Below are 20,720 nucleotides of genomic sequence, written 5' to 3'. Positions count from 1 at the left end.
TGGGCCAACTTCTTGGTCTTGATTCCTTCACTTTAGATATCAAATCAATGTTCTGGCTGCTCAACAGGGGATTTTTAAAGAAACTGGTAGTGGAATTCTTTTGGGACACCATCCCTAACAAATTACGTATGATTAAATTCCAGTTAGAAGGTTTTCATATTCATAGCAGCAGAATTTTTCATGATGAAGCCTCACAACCCCTCTGTGAGACTAGTAGAATGCCCCCTCTTGGGGAAAGAGGGGTCTGCTGAGCACGGAGCAAGTATCATCAGGAGACCCTAATCGACAACATCAGGGTCCAAAAGGTGTGAAACTTACATGGCCAGCTCATCCTCTGAATGTTTCTGCTAGTATAGAAAACCCTAAGATATATCAGCCTTAGATATATCAGCCTCTGTTCGGTCTGGGAGTGGCTTTATAAGATTTGTCTAAACAAACAAGAGGTGAAGGAAGCAATTGTCTCTATTAAAGATCTGCAGGCTTCATGGACAAAGGCTCTGGAATCATGCCATCCCACTTTAGATATGAACATTTCTGAGCATAAAACAACTAACAACCTAATTGACTTGGATATGCCAGCCAACTGTACCCTAGGATGTGATTTACCCTCCACCTCTGTGGTTGAAGACCTCTTGGTGGGAAATCCAGTGAAGCCATCACCCCATTGGAGGACCCCCCACTTCTGTATATAATGTTGTACCAACCACTCTGGTGGAGGAATTGGATGGACTGTTGGTTGGGGAGGCAGGAAGGACGGACGATATGGACCTTATTCCATCTAACCCTTCAATTCAGTCTGTTCAACAACAGCCAGTCATACCGTCAATCACCTGTGGGAGGTGAGATTACGGCTCCCCTAGGGAGAATGCTCCATTGTGAAAAAGACTCCCAGATGACTAATCCAGTAACCCTTCATCAGGATCAGGACCTATCCTTGCAATTGCCTATTATACAACCCCAAGATGGTCCCATGGGGGGTCTTAAGTCAGGGGAGCTGGGAGAGATTTTCAAGAAATGGGGGTATTAAGATTCTTTCTTGGAACAACTCAGGGTGGGGCTCCAAGAGTCAAGATACCTCCTTTTTGGAATATTTGAGGGATTTTGACATCAATGTATTACAAGAAACATGGATGTCAGACCCTATATTTGTGGAGAATTACACCTTCAATGGACTGGCAGCCTCCCCTGGGATACGACGAGGCAGACCACAGTGGGGTACAGGGATGCTGGCTTCCTGTAAATTACTGGCGGAAGTGATGGAGCTGGCAACATAAAATCACTAAATCAATCCTCCTTAAATTGAAGGGTTGTTACATGGTGTTCATAAATGTTTACATGCCCCCAGAAAACCTGTGCTCCAACTTTAAAGAGATTTGGGAGGGTCTAAAGAATTATATTGGTCACATTCAGTTGGGTTGTCCAAATGCATTATATATTGTGGGTGGGGATTTTTATGCCAGGTTGGGCTCTAATGAGCATATGCTCTACACATCATTCCAGCAGTTTCCACCAGAAAAGGGATCTCCCATTCCCCCTACATCTGTGATGATCTAAAGATTGTGGTTATAATTTATCTGGATTTTTATTGGATCAAATGATGTATTCATTAGACCTATTCGGTCTGAATGGGACAACTTTCAATGATATTGAAGGGGGATTTACTCACTGGGCGGGAACAAGAAGAAGTGTTTTGGATTACATTTATGTTTCCTGAGTGGTACTTAAAATCCTCTTATGTTTCAAAGTAGAGGGCAGTACAGAGAGCGATCATCTCCCACTCTCACTTTCGTTGGAGTCAATGAGTACGAAGAGCCCCCATAAGGAGGCGAGATCCTCCTCTCAGGATGATGCCAGCTACAAGAGAGTTAAATGGTTACCATGTCTGGCAAACCAAATTAGAACACTCCTGAGATCAGAGGAAGTTTCCTCTCTCTGTGCTATTTTTTGAAGCAAAGAGATTTGCCAGATACTCACATTAAATTTGGGGACCTAATTCAGGTATTCCAACCCCGTCTGAGGCAACAATTAGGTGAAACGATGTCCAGGAGACATAGACCCCGAGGTTGGTTTGAACATGACTGTATTACAGCTAAGAAGTTGCTGGTCACAAAACCTAATCAGTATAGACTCAATTTAGATGCTGAATTGACTCAAGAACTAATAGAGCTTAAGAAAGAATATAAAAAGCTCATTAAAGTGAAGAAATGGGAGATGATGAGGGGCGCATGAGAACGCTTTCTTGCCGCAGCTAAACAAAAGGACTCTAGATTATTTTAGGGATTACTATCATCCGGCATGAAAGAATGCCCCCCCTATTTCAGATAATTATATTACTGTGGACTGCTGGGTGGCCCATTTTAAATTATTATACACAGCTCCTGTGCCGGACCCTCCCCCTTGCTTACATTATTTAGATGGCCTTCCCTCATGGCCTCCAGTCACGGAACTAGAAATTCATAATTTAATTTCTCAGTTATGACCTGGTAAGGCTCCTGGCATAGACCTGATTTCCGTGGAATTATTGAAGGCAGAGTCTGACTGGTGGGCCCCAGTTCTGGCCAGACTTTTCACCTACATAGACCATGTGGGTTGTATTCCAGAGGATTGGTATACGGCCATAAATGTCCCAATATATTAAAATGGACTACGGTCAAACCCAGCCAATTATCAGCCAATCAGCCTCTTGTGTGTCATCAGCAAACTGTATGAGAGGAATTTATGTTATAAACTCATAGACTGGGCAGAGCAAAATGCTATTATAAGGGGTGAACAGCCTGGCTTTCGTTCAGGCCTGTCCACGCTGGATCAGATTTTCACCCTTTCACATCTAGTAGATAAACAACTCAGTAGAAATGTGCCCCTCTATGTAGCCTCTACAGATTTTAAGGCTGCATTTGATTTGATCCCCAGAACCCGTCTATGGTGTAAACTCGCTAAAACTTCATTAGACCCCCGTCTGCTATTCTTGATTTGCTCCTTATATGAAAATACCTTTTAAAGAGTTAAATGTGACATTCAAGGACACCTTTCAAATCCGGTCCCCACACAGAGGGGGGTAAAGCAGGGCTGTATTTTGGCCCCTTTTTTGTTTAATTTTTATATAATTTTTTTAGTTTTCTGCCTTGACGACCCTTCTTTCCATCAACCAAGAATAGCCGGGAGAGCCGCTTTTATTTCATTATATGCTAATGATGCGGCGATTGTATCTATCACGCCGGTAGGAATGAGACGTGCTTTGAGAGCCCTTGCGAAGTTCTGTGAAGAGGAGGCGTTCAAAAAACAAAAATAATGGTTTTCGGTAAGTATAGGAGATCTTATAAATGGTCAATTAATGGTAGGAGCCTTCAGCAAGTCAAAACATATAAGTATCTGGGCCTCATATTCCATTCGAGAAATTCCTGGAGACCACACTATGAGTTTGTGACTGCAAATGCTCAAAGATCTATTGCAGCTATTTAATTTTCTTTCTTTCTTTTTTAACTCTAAAGGCGCTCAGAACATCCCAGCAGCACTAAGGGTATATCAGGCAGCAGCACTAAGGGTTATATGCTATGGCTGGTTGATTATGCTTCAAGCAAGTGGGCACAAGCATTAGGTGGGTGTAACATGATTCCTTTAAGTAGCTGAACAAATATGGGATGCCGGGACACAGCTTTTACTTATTATGAAAGCACGGATGAGGTAGATTGCTTGGAATGTTAATTAGCCACACTCCATTACAAATCATTACTTGTGGTTGTATACAAAAGACTCAATAGTCACGGAAAAATTTACAGCAGGCAGGCAGAAAAGAGCAGCCGCCCGAAAGAAAGGAAAAAAAGTGTCTTTTCTGTGATAATTTACTCATGCTACTGAGAGATATGGCAAGTATTTGTACCGATGGGGTAAACTGGGATATATTTCTTTGAATCTGAGCATTGTATACATGTATATTTGTATTTACATTTGTATCTTATAGTGATGAACTATTTCTTCTGTGGAAAATTATCTACACTAAAAAGAGATACATGCATGATTGCCCATGAGGAAGAGGGTGACCTCAAAATGGGCATAGAACCCGGGTGCCTGTCGGGCACTAATTTTGGCACTTTCATCTACTGCCATCTGCCAACATCTGAGGCATTGGTTGGCGTTTCCACATCTGATATCTTATTACACCCACATCGGTGGAGCAGATATCTGGACACAGTACAATGTGATTTGTTTGAAGATGCCATTCATTCAGCATGCGTTCATCTTTAATGCTTTATACTATGTAGCATGGATATTCATGGACATTAGCATTGGGTATCATTTTGTTAGAATTCAAAAACATATTTATTCTGATATATGTGTACATATGGTTTTTGTTCATCATTTATTCATTATTCATTCATTGTTTCATTTCTCTTATTGGTTATTATTAGGATTTTCATTTGGAGTTTATATACATTACCATTGTCCTTTACAGTGTTGTAACCATTTTTTATTTGGTTTTGATTTATGCAGTAAATGTCCTTGTTCATACTATATGGTGTATGGTATTTTCAGGGGCAACCAATTTCCCAATATTAGGTACATGTGCACAACTTTGTACCCTACAGATGCACAGATTCTGGTAGTATTCTTCAGGCACATACTTTTTTGTCTGACAGGGGATTTTTGTTATTGTTTGTGGCTTTTTGCCCTGTGTGGTCCCTTATCTTAACAGTAATTAGATTAACTGCCCAGGCCCGGCTGCAAGAGGTTTTATATTGGCTTAAACTTAACAGCTGCCCCAAAGGGTTAGGCTCACTAACTTTGGTGGATGTTTTCTGTTCCACTTGGGGGAGGAATATACATGACACCTTGGGTAATTGTGGCCTCTCGGAGCAATATATATGATCATTAAATTATGATCAGACCAAAAAAAAAATCATTACACAGAGGGTAAGAGACATAGAAAAGCAGAGTGACCTTAGCCTGATTTCTTCTAGATATAATTATTTTTGCTTCCCAAATTACCCGAGGCCAGCTGCATACCTTACACACTTGCCTACACCCAGACTGAAGGAGGGGCTTTTCTCAAGCCCATTTTAATGCCCTCCTTGGAGGAACGTTTGTGCCCATGTGGAGCTGCTGCGGTGGAAACATTAACACATATTTTGTTTAACTGCCCTTTTTATTATATCACCTTATTCAGATCGATCCCTATCAAAATAAACACTTGGACTGATCTGAGGAACATTTTATTGTTCATTTTTTAGAAGATAAGCATGAAGAAGTCACCCACAGGATTGCTTGTTTTTGTTCGGAGGCATGTAAAATAAGGTGTCTGAAAACTAGTTTTTAAATTTTTACTTATGTTATTGTATTGTTTTTTGCTGTAGTGCTTATTTGGTCGTGGACTGTAAATAAATGAATCTGAATTGTTCAGTTGCTTTGCTTGAGCAGGACCCTTCATATTTTGTTTCAAACTTGTACTTTAGGGGAAATTGAGTGAACTTTGTTCATGTCGGGTTATACTGTGTATAGCATCTCTTCCATTTGCAGGGCAAGTTCTGTTTGTGGAAGAGTGGAATTCTCCCTTTCCACTGCAGACCCCTGCACCCTTAAATAAATCTGCTCCTGAGGATCTCGCAACCCTTAGGAACAGATTTTTTGAGCCACAGGGGGCTGTAGAAAAAAGGGGCAATAAGTGAGAATTGCCCATTCCTTTTTGCAGAAATATAATTTCTTAAATGAATGGAAGACATACTTAGGATACAATACATTGAGTTTTACCGCACTTGTGCACATGACCAAGGTGCATGTTAAAACCCAATATGCACAGAGTTCTAAATGTACCATTCTCCATTACACTATTTACCTTACCTTACTTACCTTTTCACATCTTTATACCACCCCATACACAAGTCCCTGGGTGGTTCACAATCTAAAAACACAATTAAAACATTAACACAATTAAAACAGTTTAAAATACACCTGCTTTACAATCACCCTTACTTGTCGTTCCAGTGATCTGCAGTCAGCATAATAGTGGTTACCAGGCTGAAGTTGACCATGAAAAAGGGTTTCTTGAAATGTATAGCTTCTCCCTGAGAAATGTTGCTAACCTTTACTCAAAATCCCAATGTATTTTTCATCTGGACTTGACCCCCTAAATTCTATGGAATTTTGTTCTAGATTAAATTCAGTGAAAACTCTAAGTGACTACGAAGTTATGGGCTTCCCTTTTTGAGTTATGGGCTTCCCCTTTTGAACTCCAATCCCCATGTTTGCTTCTTAATAAGGTCTCACAGGCAAACATCTCAATGGCTGTGGAGGCCATCAGTTGTGCCTCAATAACTGCTTTCCAACCCCTCTCCCTTCCCCTGAATTTAAGGCAAGGAGAGAGCTCTGGCTTGCTGTTGTATTCTGTCTAGTAATACTTTATGTTTTGTTGCTGAGAAGTTTGTCCCAGTGGGGATCCTGCAGAGAATGTGGGGGAGTTGAGTTGGAGAGGAAAGGGGAGGAAAAGGAGGAGAAAATTGAGCTGTTTCTGAATAAACTACAATCTACATAGGATTTCTTTGTATCTATGAGGGAAGCAGCTATAAAGCATTTGGCAGTGAGATTTTGAACTAGCTAAGCATTTTGTTGATCTGTTTATTACCCAACTACCCATTTTTCACTTATCAGCTCCAAACATTTCCAGCCAAAAGCAGAAAAACATGGCCTACTATCTTATAGCTTCTAGATCAGACCTCTGCTAAAGTTTAAAGTAACATTGTGCCGTCAAGTCGATGTTGACTCCTGGCAGTCACAGAGCCATGTGGTTTTCTTTGGTAGAATACAGGAGGGGCTCACCACTGCCATTTCCCACACAGTATGAGATAATCCTTTTCAGCATCTTCCTATATCACTGCTGCCTGATATAGGTGTTTCCCATAGTCTGGAAAACATACCAGCGGGGATTCGAACCAGCAACCTCTTGCTCCTTAGGCAAGTTACTTCCCTGCGGCACCATTAGGTGGCCTCCCTGCTAAAGTTTAGACAAGCTAAAAACTCTATTTATCAATCGCTATTGCCAAAATGCTTTCTAAAAATCAGAATTTACGCACAGAACCTCCAACAACTCCCCCCACCCCCTTATTGTGTAGAAGTGTGGGCTTTCAATGTGAGCCTGCATAGCTCGTGAAGTTTCCTGCAACATAAAATTCAGATGAAGGCAAATGCATTACCTGTACAACACAAAATGAGGAACGTACTCATAACATTGTGCCAACCACTTAGAGAGGAGCTCTTAAGACTACAGCATGCTGACATCATAGAGCCTGTTGATTCATCAGAATGGGTCTCTCCCATTGTTCTTGGGCTGAAATCAAACTGTACACGTCAGATGTGCGTAGATGTAAGAGATGTGAACTCCAACATGGTAGTGGATTGTCATCCATTACCCAGTATCAATAAAATGCTGCTTACTCTGAAAGAGGCCTCAGTGTTCACAACTTTGGACTTCATTTTGGCCTGTCATCAAATTCCTCTACTCAAACATTCTTGCAACGACACAGCCTTCATTACCCCAGAGGATCTTTCTAAATACAAAAGACCGTCCTTTGGATTAGCCTCTGCAGCTTTGGTATTTCAAAGAATGATGCATGCAATTTTTGGGACTACGGATGGCATCACTTACAGCTTACCTCATTTGAAATGGAGCAATACTTGCATAACCATGGAATAAAACATAAGACTATTTCCTTTGTACCATCCTTGAAGAAATGGCTTAGTGGAAAGAATGAAAAGATTAGTGAAAAAACGTTTACAGCTAGCTACTATGCAACAACAATCCTGGAAAGCGGCAATCAGTGAAACTCTGCTTATCAAACTACTCCTCATTCTAATACTGGAAAATCACCTTTTGAACAGCTGAGTGGATATAAAGCTACTACCAAACTTAACCAACAACAACAACAACTGATAATGCTTTCTATGCCATCTCACCCCATGAATGCAGAGATTTGTGATCGGGTAAGGGAGAAGCAACAAAATTACAAATTGTATGAGGATGAGAAACAGGGTTCAAAATAATGAACATTTCAGGTGGGGGACTTTGTTTGAGTATGGAGTGAGAAACGGATGTTCCCAATATTCTGGACCTTAACAAATAATCATAATTCAAGGAGATTTTGTCATATTGGATGCTAGAAAGAAATTGAACAGTGTGAGACTTTGATCTCAAGAATCTGATCTCAAGAGAGGAGCTGGAGAGGAATTTGATTTTGTCTCCAGTTTTGACCTCACAGAGGAGGTTGATGAAAGTGATGAACAATCCTGTGTACCAGGGGGAAAAAATCACTAACAGATCCAGTGCCAGAGACTCCAAGAATTATGAGAAGTGTGCGTGACAGGAGACCACCTACAAGACATCAAGACTTTGTCACTGAATTTTAAATTAATTCAATTCTGGTTGTTATAAAGCGGAGGGATGTGTTACATGCTATCTAGTAATATTCTGTGTTTTGTTATTGAGAAGTTTGTCCCAGTGGGGATCCCATAGAGTGTGTTTGTGTGGGGGTGGAGTCAGAAAGGAAAAGGGAGGAAAATTAGAAGGAGAAAATAGAAAAACTCTTAGTTAAATCTACATTAAATTTCTTTATATCTCTGAGGGAAGCATCTATAAAACACTCGCTCAACTTCAGGGTAATGCTATATCTCACCTTTCCCCTTTTCAGAACAGTGAGCCAGAGTAGAGAATTTTTGTTGTTTTCTCTAGCAAAAAACAAAACAGAAAGGTGCTGTACTGTAATTAAGGTGGCTCTGTCCCTTCCCACAGTGGGAAGTATCTTGCACAGTGGGCCTGGGAGAATGATCCATTGTTCTCCATAGCTGCATATAATCACTGTGTGGAAGGCTTGTGATGCCTTGTTAAGGAGCAAATTATGAACTGGGGCTCAGATAAACAGCTAAGCTGTAAACCTCAGAGAAATTGGGCTAGGTAGTTAAAATGGCCTCCAACTATTAAGTGCTGCACAGAGCACTTACATATATCATTAGAATTCTCCCCATTCACCCATTTACAGGAACTGCATTTTGGTGTGTACATTATTTAAATTACTACGGTTTTCTGCTGCAATTAATAGTCATCCTTCCTAATAATGCCTTACCTCAACACTGAGTTAACGGATAACAGCTTGAAATCTGTTTCTCTTCAATTTCCTGCAGAATATTAAATGGCCAGAGTGGAAATGGAACATCAGGTCTGTACAAAGTAGGGAATTTTAAGACAATTTTTTATGGCTGCTCAAAACAAAAACTTATTTGTATGCATAACTGAATTATAGGGGGAGGGGGACATTATTACTAACCCTGCTGCTGAAATGTAGGAAGGTATTACTGATGAAACCCAAAGTAATACGGTTTCAAACACTGAACGATTAAATTAATCTACAACTCATAAACACACTAACTTTCTCCTCAGTGTCTGCCTTGAGTAATTAAATTTTACAGCTTTTTACTCAGCAGCATCTGTTTCATATTTTTGCATTGTAGTTAAGCTATCCATTTTTTGGCACTATAATAACGCTGTTGAGTTAATAGCTCTTATTTGCTGTAGCATTATTGACTCAGCAGTCAGTTTCTTTGGGGTTTTTTTTATAATGGGTATGTTTCATAGGCACAGTTATTCCTAGCTAACATCGTACATGAATAAAAGTTTGCAGTGTGAATGAATGTTTTATTAAGGGTGTATGAATGTTTCCTACCAAAACATTGCAAAATCTTGGTGTTGTTGATCTAAGCTGTATCAAACACAGGAGCTTAAAAATTCTGTTATTGGATTGGACTAGGACCAGGGAGACTCGAGTTCAAATCCCCATTCAGCCATGATACTAGCTGTGTGACTCTGGGCCAGCCACTTCTCTCTCAGCCTAACCTAATTCACAGGGTTGTTGTGAGGAGAAACTCAAGTATGTAGTACACTGCTCTGGGCTCCTTGGAGGAAGAGCGGGATATAAATGTTAAAAAATTTTTTTAAAAAATTGTTTCAATAATGGCCAATCAGATACCCAAGAAACTCATAAACAGGACTTAATGATTTCCCCTACCACTTGGAACTTTTCCACACAGGGCTTTTAGTTTGCATCTCCTCCAGAATGGAGGGTGCGCTTTCAAATATTGGCCAGATTTACCCTGAAGTCCCTGCAAGCTATCAGGGAGCACTTTACACATGATTTGGGTTTTTCATTGCACAGAGTGTAGCCCAATTTCTATCTGGGGTTAAAAACATTTCACTTTTTATCTTGTTTTGGGGGGCAACTTCAAACTTTATGAATTGATAAACTTTACTTTATATTTTATGAATGTGTGGCTAATACTTTACTAATGCTTTTTAAAGGACAATCACTACATTTTTGTGGTGGTAAATGTAATATTCATTATATTGGAAGGGCAAACCTTTAATGACAGAACTCACACTTTATATCAGTGGCATGGTGGGAAATGCCATGTTTCTAACCCCACTCTTTAAACCATCTTAGAGTGAATTTAAATGCAGTAGTGGCCGCAGAAGGAGCATTTACCTTTTCAGGGTTCTGCCTGCCTGCCACAATGTTTAAAGGGTTCTTAACTCATGTCACAGCCTCTAGGCATGCAGCATTAGCATGACAGCACAACTTCCATCTGGGCCCCAGTTCTCTGGCATTTGCTGAATCCTATTGAGGGCTGTAGTTCACTGACTAGCAAAGGAAGTGGTTAAGAAATCATGAAGCACAATGCCTAGATGCAGAAATCCCTTAATGGGTAATAGCTTTTGTGTGCCCAGCATCTCAGCCAAAATGGTTCATAGGCAAAAGCAGGAGCAGAATATGGTACCATTCTGAAGACTGCAATGGCAACATTATACTGGCAGCCATGGGTCACCAAATGCTTTCTTTTAGCCTAGTGATCTAGTTTAAAGAGGCTTTAAAACAAAGAAAAGTGAGTGGTTGAAAACACATGCCAGCTCTGTGACAAATGGGCTGATGCACCTAGGGGGAAATCCTCTACCACGTCATGGAAATATCTCATTATGTCACCAATTCATACAATGTACACTTGTGTCTTTTTGGCATTGCACTCAGTCAACAGACAGTACAATAAAAACAAGTCCTTGAGTCAGGCAGTTTTCATTTTATTCATTCATTCATTCATTCATCATATTTTTATACCCCTTGATATGTGCATCTCTAGATGGTGTACAAAATTTAAAATAAGATTTAAAAATCAGTACAGGTTAAAATACACAAAACAATTAAAACAGTAGCATGAAACAGAAATAAAAATAGTAACATAAAACAATTATTAAAACAAATTATTAAAATTAATTCTAACTAAAAGCCTGTGAGAACAGGTCAGTCTCAAGGATCTTCCTGAAAACAAACAGAGAAGGAGATGTTCTTATTTCAGCAGGTAGCATATTCCAAAACTCTGGGGCAGCCACAAGGAAAGCCCCATCCTGAGTTGCCACCAAAGCTGGTGGCAACCGTAACTGGATCTCTCCAGAAGATCGTAACAGGTGGCAGGGCTCATGGCAAAGGAGGCACTCTCTTAAATACCCTGGAAACAAGCTGTTAAGGGCTTTATAGGCAATAACCAGCTCTTTGTATTTCACCTAGAAACATATTGGCAGCCAGTGCAGTTCCCTTAAAACTGGTGTTATGTGGTCCCTTCAAGTTGTCCCAGAGACCAAACTGGCTGCAGCATTCTGTACCAATTGTAGTTTCTGGACCATGTACAAAGGCAGCCCCACATAGAGTGCATTCCAGTACTCAAGCCTGGAGGTTATCAGCATATGCACCACTGTTTTAAAGTCATTTATCTCCAGAAATGGATGTAGCTGTCATATCAGCCGAAGCGGATAAAAAGCGCTCCTGACCACTGCCTCAACCTGAGAAACCAGGGAGAGCTTTGGGTCCAGGAGCACTCCTAAGGTACGTACCTGATCTTTCAGGGGGAGTGTAACCCCATCCAGAACAGGCAGATCTAAACCATCTCTCGGGTTCCAACCCCCACAGTCACTACCTCCATCTTATTAGAATTCAACTTCAGTTTGTTATCCCTCATCCAGCCCATTACTGCCTCCAAGCAGGCATTTAGAAAAGATATACCATTTCCTGATGAGGTTGACATGGAGAAATAGATCTGGGTGTCATCAGCATAATGTTAACACCCAGCACCAAACATCCTGATAATCTCTCCCAGCAGTTTCATGTAGATGTTAAAAAGCATGGGAGACATTATGGAGCCTTGTGGAACTCCACACTTTAGTTCTCACTTTGCAGAACAGCTGTCTCCAAGCGAAACCATCTGGAATCTACCAGAGAGGGAGGGATGGAACCACTGTGTAACAGTGTGACCCATTCCCATCTCCCTTAGGCAGTCCAGAAGGATACCATGGTCGATGGTAACAAAAGCCACAGAGAGATCCAAAAGGATCAGCACACTCCCTCTGTTGATAGGCAGTTGGAGATCATCCATCAGGCTCACCATGGCAGTCTCAACCCCATAGCCCACACGGAAACCAGTTTGTTTGAAATGGGTCTAGATCATCTGCATCATCCAAAACTGCCTGGAGCTGAGAAGCCACCACCCACTCAATCACCTTGCCCAACCATGGAAGATTGGAAACAGGTCTGTAATTAGCTAACTGTGAGGGATCCAATATGGGTTTCTTCAAAAGTGGTCTAATAATTAGGGATGTACATGGATCGGTTTTTAAAAATTTGATTTGTACCCAAATAGAATCACACACCCTCCCCCCGTATTGTTTTGGGTCCGAATCTGCCCACCCCCATCACCCCTGACTCAATCTGTACCTGAAATTTCCAAATTCAAATTGATCTGGGACAAAAAAGAGGTTCCAGAGGCAAAAGAGTGGTGTGGGTGGTAGTGCCCAATGGGTGGAAACTACCATCCACATTTCATCCTTATAGCTCCATGTGGGGGGCACCAGGGTGGCCCAGAGTGGGTTGTGGTGACTGGTAGTGCCCATGGGTGCAAGGAGGCTACCACCCATATTTCAGAGAAAATGGGCAAAGGGGTAGTTTTTAAAAGATTCATGTGTCTTTAAGCTTTTCCCCATAGGGAATAATAGGGATTTAATCAGCCTTAGTTATGATTCCCCGGGGAGGGGCACCTGGGCGGCCCAGGATGAGTAGTGGTGAATGGTAGTGCCCAATGGGTGCAAGGAAGCTACCACCCAGATTTCAAAGAAATTGGGCAAAGGGGTGATTCGGGGCAGAAAAGGGGTTTGGGAGGCAGAAGAGTGGGTCAGGTAGTAGTGTCCAATGGGTGCCTGGTACCACCCAGATTTCAAATGAATTGGTGAAAAGGGTGATTTTTAATTTTTTTCTGAAGTTTGTGCGTCTTTAAGCTTTCTCCCCATAGGGAATAATAGGGAATTTCAGCAGACCCATAACTCCACTTGGGGGGCACTAGGGTGGCCCAGAGTGGGTTGTGGTGTAGTACACATAGGATGTCAACCACCCCACAAATGACAAGCCTATGGGGCACTGGGTTTTCTTGTTTTCAGTGTCTGAGGTGTTCTTCTGAGAGTAGATTTTCTGGTAGGAAATGAGAGAATCCACTCTCATTTGAGCACAGGGGTGATTTGTTCTGTCTACAAATCTCTAGAATCAGCCAGATTCGAGTTGTATTCAAGTACAAATCATTTTATACCAGAATCGATTTGAACATCCCTACTAACAATAGCCTCTTTAAGTTTGGGTATCCTGCCCTCCCTCAGATAAGCATTTATAATATTTCCAGACCCTCTCTGATAATATAATTACCAGATGAGATAAGCCAGGTTGGACATGGGTCAAGAGAACAGCTTGTAGGACACACAGAGCAGGGTCTCACGACCAGTGAGACCCGGTTTAGCTCCAGTATGCCCTGTGCGAGTGCGCAGGGCATACTGGGGAGACCCCCGGAGCCGGGAGGTGGTTTTTAGCAATAGCAATAGCACTTACATTTATATACCGCTCTATAGCCAGAGCTCTCTAAGTGGTTTACAATGATTTAGCATATTGCCCCCAACATTCTGGGTACTCATTTTACCGACCTCGGAAGGATGGAAGGCTGAGTCAACCTTGAGTCCCTGGTCAGGATTGAACTTGTAACCTTCTGGTTACAGGGCAGCAGTTTTACCACTGCGCCACCAGGGGCTCTTTTTGCCTCCCCTCCGGGGGTCTCCTCGTGAGTAGATGCAGCGCGGAGCTGTGCTGTGGCTACTCATGATCGGAAAGCCTGGGTTTGTGGAGCCTTGCTCCGTAAACCCGGACTAAGGGGAGGGCTAAAAAAAAGCAGGCTAGCCGCTTGTAAGCCACTGGGCTCACCTGCGAGCCTGGTGGTTTACATGATCAGCCAAAATCAGGCTAGGCTCTCCTAGCACGATTTTTGCTGATCGTGAGAACAGCCCCACAGTCTCAAGCAGTTTGTCCACTTCCTCTGGAGTCACAAACTGAAAATGATCCAATCAAATCCCATAAGAAGAGTTGCTGGACACCTCCACAATAGACTCTGCAGTAACTGTCGAATCCAGCTCAGCCTGAATATGAGAGATTTTATCCACAAAAAAGTCATTAAAAACATCACAGTGAGTGATTGATTGATGGTTCCAGGGGTGTGTGTGTGGGGGGGTACATACTAGGCACGTCACAACTCTAGACAGCTCAGCTGGACGTGAAATTGCCAAAGCAATGCAGGCAGAAAGGAAACGCTTCTTTGCCACCCCCACTGCCAGAGCATAGGTCCTCAAATGTGCTCTATATTGTGCCCAATCAGACTCACTCTGAGTCTTCCTCCACTTGCGCTCTAGTCGTCTACCTCGCTGCTTCAGTTCCCGTAGTTCATCCGAATACCACAGAGCTGTCTTTAAAGAAGGTCGGAGAGGACACTTAGGAGCGATTGCATCTACCGCTCTAGTGAGTTCATTATTCCATGTTAGCACCAGAGCATCAGAATCACTAGCAGAGTCAACCCTGAACGCTTCCAAGGCTTCTTGGAATCCTATTGGATGCAATAACCTCCCCAGGCAGACCAATCTAATAGGTCCTTCAGCCTGCAGAGGTGGGTTGTGGCTGTAAGTTCTACCTTAACCAGATGGTGATCTGTCCATGACAGTGGGGAGATGACAGGAGTCCCCACCCACGGAACACCATCCTGATCAGAGCAAAAGACCAAATAGAGCATGTGACCAGCATTATGTGAGGGTCCAGAGACCAAATGGGATAGGCCCACAGTCGTCATGGCCACTATGAACTCTTGAGCCACTCCTGACAACCTGGTCCCAAAATGAACATTGAAGTCCCCCATCACCAGCAACCTGGGCCACTCCAATGCCAACTCAGCAACCAGGTCTGTCAGCTCAGTTAGGGACTCCACTGGGCAGCAGGGTGATCAGTTCACAAGCAAAAATCCCAGTCTATCCCTGGTCCCTAGACTTAGGTACACACATTCAATATAGGCCAAATCCCTGACAGGGATCCCGATAAGGGAGATGGTATGGACCACAGCCACCCCACCTCCCCGCCCACATCCTCTCACCTGCTCCACTTTGGAGTAACCCTGTGGGATAAGCTGGGTCCAAACTAGACTACTAGTGTCTCCCGACCAGGTCTCTGTAATACATACCAAGTCAGCTCCTTCATCCATAATCAAGTCATGGCCTACCACAGATTTATTTTGAACCAACCTGGAATTACAGAGTAATAAGGTGAGGTTCTGTGGGTGATTGGCATTGCGCTCTGAGGTCAAAGAGTTGGTAGGCCTGCTGGAACCCCTTCCAGCAGCAATTAAATTTCTGAATCCCCTTCCTCTGTAACAGCCCGCTGGCCTACTAATGCCATATCTTCATCAATTCCCCACCACCACTGTCCCAGAGTCGTCCCCCACCTCCCCAGCTGATGCGCCTTGGTGCTGCCCACTCTTATAAGGGCCAGGAGTAAAACAACCTCACCTACTATCAATCATGTTATCTTTGTTGTGTGCCTAAGTTGCCTAATATTACTGCTTCATCCCCCACACTGAAGGCTGAAACATGAATATTGAGGGTGATTACTCATGTATCTAGATGTAGCAACAGAGCAGCTAATAATGCAGTATTTGTTATTTGAAAGGTCAGCATAGTCAGCTCGGCACTGTGGTATGTAGGGTATTGCAATGTTGCTGTCTATGCATACTAAAACAAACTTTCAAATTTCATTTTAGATAAATGACACTTTTGACACAATCTGGTAATAGCCTAGTAAGTGCAGAGCACCCCTGAGAAATGTGGCTAATCTGAGAAATGTGGCTAATCTTATCAACATTCTTTTGGCTTCCCTTGAAATTCCTCAGATGTTTCACCTGAAAAGAACCAGCATCTCCACTTGCATGTTTGCACTGGTGTAGATCTTGGTTGCAAATATAGTTCTAGCCTAGCCTTCTTCCTAATTTGCTAACTTTTTATGAGGTGAGCACTGAGGTGAGCATTGAGCTTTTTTTTTAGATGGGCAGTAAGATGCCCCTGCAGCTGCCTTAGGAAGAACTCTTTGGAACCAATCTGATCCTTGCTTTGCAAAGAGATTGGGGGGCAAGGCAGCAATTGGTACCTCGCCTCAGGCACCACAATATCTTGAGCCATCCCTGCATCCAACCATGGCATCTATCACCTACATTCTGAAATGGACCACTTAATGCCACTTGAACAGGAAGGAGGTTAGACTTAAGCAAATCCATGATAACACAGATGACCCAGAGAATCCAATGCCCACAGTGAAGCCAATTTTTGGCTTCCTTTAGGCAAACTCATGCAGTGAAACCCCAGTGCCCTTGTGCCCCCTATTGGGATTGACTTGCCTCTACTTCCTCCTCCTGAGAGGCTTGTGCAAGTTCAGGGAAGAGGTTTCCTCATGTTGCATAATAGGAGGGATTTCTGCCTCTGCCTCTCCTTGGCCTGCCCTGAATCTGGTTGAAGCCCTTCAATGTTGCCCTGTTTCACCCTAGAAATGAGCTTCACACCTCCTCTGCTGTGCTATCACTGCCCACCCTTCTGCATTTTCATGCCCTCTTTTGGGAAGTCTTGGCAACCACAGCTCTACCTCCCATGTCTGAACCTCATGCTGAGGTCCTGTAGTCTCACTTCACAATTCCAGATTGACCCACACAACCCAGATGAGATCATATCTACATGAAACTGCTGGGAGAGACCATCACCATCAGCAGATTTGGTGCAGGGTGCTATCAGTATGCTGATGACACCCAAATATATTTCTCCATGTCAACATCATCGGGAGAGGGCATAAACTCCCTAAATGCCTACCTGATGTCCCAGGTTGAGGCGGTAGCCAGAGGTGCCTTCTATCAGCTTCGATTGATACGCCAGCTGCATCCGTTTCATGAGATAAACGACCTCAGAACAGTGGTACATCTGCTGGTAATCTCCAGACTGGATTACTGTAACACACTCTATGTGGGACTGCCCTTGTATGTAGTCCGGAAACTACAGCTGGTTCAGAATGTGGCAGCCAGTTTGGTCTCTGGGTCATCTTGGAGACACCATATTACCTCCATATTGAAAGATCTACACTGTTGCCGATAAATTTCCAGGCAAAATACAAGGTGCTGGCTATAATTTATAAAGCCGTGGGTATTTAAGAGAACATCTGTTTTGTTATGAATCCCACCGTCCATTGAGATCATCATGAGAGGTGCGTCTCTGCAGTTGCCACCAGCCATCTGGTGGCTACTGGGGGACGGGCCTTCTCTGTTGCTGCCCCAGAGCTTTGGAATGTGCTTCCTGCTGAAATACGAGCCTTCCCATCTCTGACAACTTTTTAAAAGTTTTAAAGACACATCTATTCACCCAGGCTTTTAATTACATATTTTAACAGTTTTAAAATTGTTTTAAAATGTGATTTTAAAGTTTAAATTGTTGTAATGTTTTATCTTGTACTGTATCATATATTTGTTTTAACTAATGTCATTTATTTTAGTAATGTTTTAACTTTTTCTGTTTGTTTGTTTGCTTGTTGTAAACCGCCCAGAGACACAAGTTTTGAGCGGCATAAAAATATGTTAAATAAATAAATAAATAAATTTCTGAGGACCATCAATCAGAGTTGGGCTGGGCGGAAGTCTGACTGGCATGGGGTCAAACAGAGGGCAGGTGGTCCTCTGGCTCCTGCTCACATGGTACAATCACAGAGGACAGTACCATGTGCCTTTAGAGGTATTTGAATTAGCTTTAATTCAGACTTCATCTTTTTTGTGCAATCAGAGTGACATTCACATTGGTTGGGATTAGTCACTCTAAGCAAAATATGCATGCTGTGGAAGACTCAAAAGAAAATCCATCATTTACAAGCATAGCAAATAGCCAAAACAAGTTCCATCTTATGCAGGTGATTAAACCTAAACATCTCCTGAATATATTTCCCCTGACTGTTTTTTAAACACCAATAATTTTTTCAGACAGCATGGAACAAGAAAAGCCTAACACACAATTTGACAAATGAACTATTAAGATTCTTATTAAACATATTCCTATTTCTAGTTCTATTCATAGTAGCCTGAAGTTTGTTAATAGTGCATTCAGCAGAGTTTTTTTCATGCTGAATAATTTTGTTTTAATGCAGGAAACATGAACCCCTTTTAAAAACGTTAGCGTATATTTAATGAGAAGCACAGATTCTGTCAGAACCTGAAATTGATGGATCACACACCCAAAAATATGCATAGCATGATGAGAAAGAAAATTCCAGAGCCAGCTCTCCTATAATTAAGAGTTCTTTTCTTAGCAAAAGAGAAAGATTTGCATAACATTTGTCATGTCTGCTTACCTTGGAATTAATCAGATATGGCGAGCGAAGCAGGTGACTCTGTTGTTCCTGCATTTGGATCTGGAAAAAAAGAACCCAGATTTTGTAATTTTTAAATAACTAGACCATAAACCTTAGTTCATCAGCAGAATTTTATGATAGTGATTAATATTAATATAGTTCAGTCAAATAAATATAGGCTAACATCCTGATTAAGTTACTCATGAACAGTCTCATTGAATTTACTAGGACAACTCAGTCATGACAAATTTCAGTGGAACTACTCATGAGTAACTTAGTCTGGATGCCAGCCAGTGGAAAAGGGTTAAATATACTGGCTGAGTTTGTGCTATTGGAAATGAAACTATGATATATTCAGTTGAACTTGGAATGAGTACTCAGTTCTTATGCTCTAGTCACCTTCCCTTCCACTTCAGCATTCTCTTCATATATAAAAAAGCTCCATCACCAAAGTGGTGGAAAAGGAAAAATACATTGGATATCTATAGGTGACTATGTAGGCGCTGCTGCCAGTCTGAAGACAATACTGAGCTAGATAGACCAATGGTCTGACTCAGTAAATGGCAGCTTCCTATGTTCCTACGATAAGTCTCCCATTCTAAATGTTAACCAGGCCATCAAATGAATGATCTTTGATGTCAATGAATACATACACACACACACCCCCAAAAGTTCTGGTATGATATGTGAGTCTTGAGGGGGAACCATCCTAATTAATCCATTGCCCTGGAAGATGTTATGCCCCAAATGATCTGAGCTTTTACAAGTTAATATCTGATCCAGAAAAAGAAAACACAGCAAAAAAACCCCAAACCCATATATACAGCCCACATATGTCTTGATCAGTGCCTAAAAAATCCATTGTATGGCAGGCTCATGATTGTGGTGGCCGTGAAATCCTATGCCACAGTCTAGTTGGGGATTTCAACATGAATGTTGAATCCTTTGTACCAGCAATGTACGGTCTGAGACCTCCTCTGTGTCAACTCAGCTGGGGGAGGCTGTTCAGCAACAGGGATTTCATAGGCCAACATAATCTTCATCCAACATAAACTTCATAATTTTAAGAGACGCCTGGAGTGCCACTGGAAGAAAACTAATGCCAAAGCCGACCGAGCACGGTTGCTCTCTTATCTTCAGGAGTATTCAGTGGCGATAAGGGTGGCGAAGTCTGCTCACTTCTCTGCTCTTATTGCATCAGTTGACTCTCATCCAGCGGCCTTATTCCAGATTACCCATTCATTCCCTGCTTGGGGATGCAGCTCTAATGGGAGGCTCCATGTGGCCACTGTGACATATTTGCTCGATTCTTCACTGATAAAGTCGCTCGCCTACGGTGGGAGTTGGATTCCAATTGCACAGGATCCGATGAGATGACAGAGACTTCATCTTGTGACGTCATCTGGGATACTTTTGAGCCTGCTGAGGCCGAAGACATGGACAGGATTCTCTCTGGAATGGGGGCTGCAACCCGTAGCTTGGACCCTTGCCCCTCCTGGCTTATTAGAGTAGCTGGCAGGAATGTATGTTCCTGGCTTCAGAAGTTGGTGAATTCTTCTCTTTGCGAGGGTTGAGTGCTGGCAGCCTTAAAAGAAGCTGTGGTGTGCCCTCTTTTGAAGAAGACGTCTCTCGATCCTGAGGTCCTTGATAATTATAGACCAATCTCCAACCTTCCTTTCCTTGTGAAGGTTTTGGAGAAGGTTGTATGTGTCCAGCTTGAGAGAGCTCTGGATGAAGCTGATTTTCTAGATCCTTGTCAGTTGGGTTTCAGACCATGGCATAGAACGGAAACGGCATTGGTCGCTCTGGTTGATGACTTCTATCATGACCTTGATGAGGGTAGCACCCATCTCTTAGTCCTTTTAGATATCTCAGCAGCTTTCAGTACCATCGGCAGTGGTATCCTTCTGGAGCGCCTGTGCG

General features: G+C 42.4%; 1 long non-coding RNA gene across 1 annotated transcript in view; it reads left to right on the top strand.

Moving 5' to 3' along the window:
• Positions 1-8,428: 8,428 nt before the first annotated feature.
• The window catches only part of LOC128325090 (uncharacterized), a 46,892-nt gene continuing 34,600 nt past the window's right edge, over positions 8,429-20,720 (top strand). Inside the window, exons 1-2 of the long non-coding RNA XR_008307250.1 lie at positions 8,429-8,640; positions 9,163-9,197. This is a non-coding gene — a long non-coding RNA (uncharacterized LOC128325090). The remainder of the gene's footprint in view (positions 8,641-9,162; positions 9,198-20,720) is intronic.

Source organism: Hemicordylus capensis, chromosome 4 (assembly GCF_027244095.1).
Source record: "Hemicordylus capensis ecotype Gifberg chromosome 4, rHemCap1.1.pri, whole genome shotgun sequence".
NCBI lineage: Eukaryota > Metazoa > Chordata > Lepidosauria > Squamata > Cordylidae > Hemicordylus > Hemicordylus capensis.
Note: the sequence above shows the minus strand (reverse complement) of the source record. Positions and strands in the feature narration are given on the sequence as shown.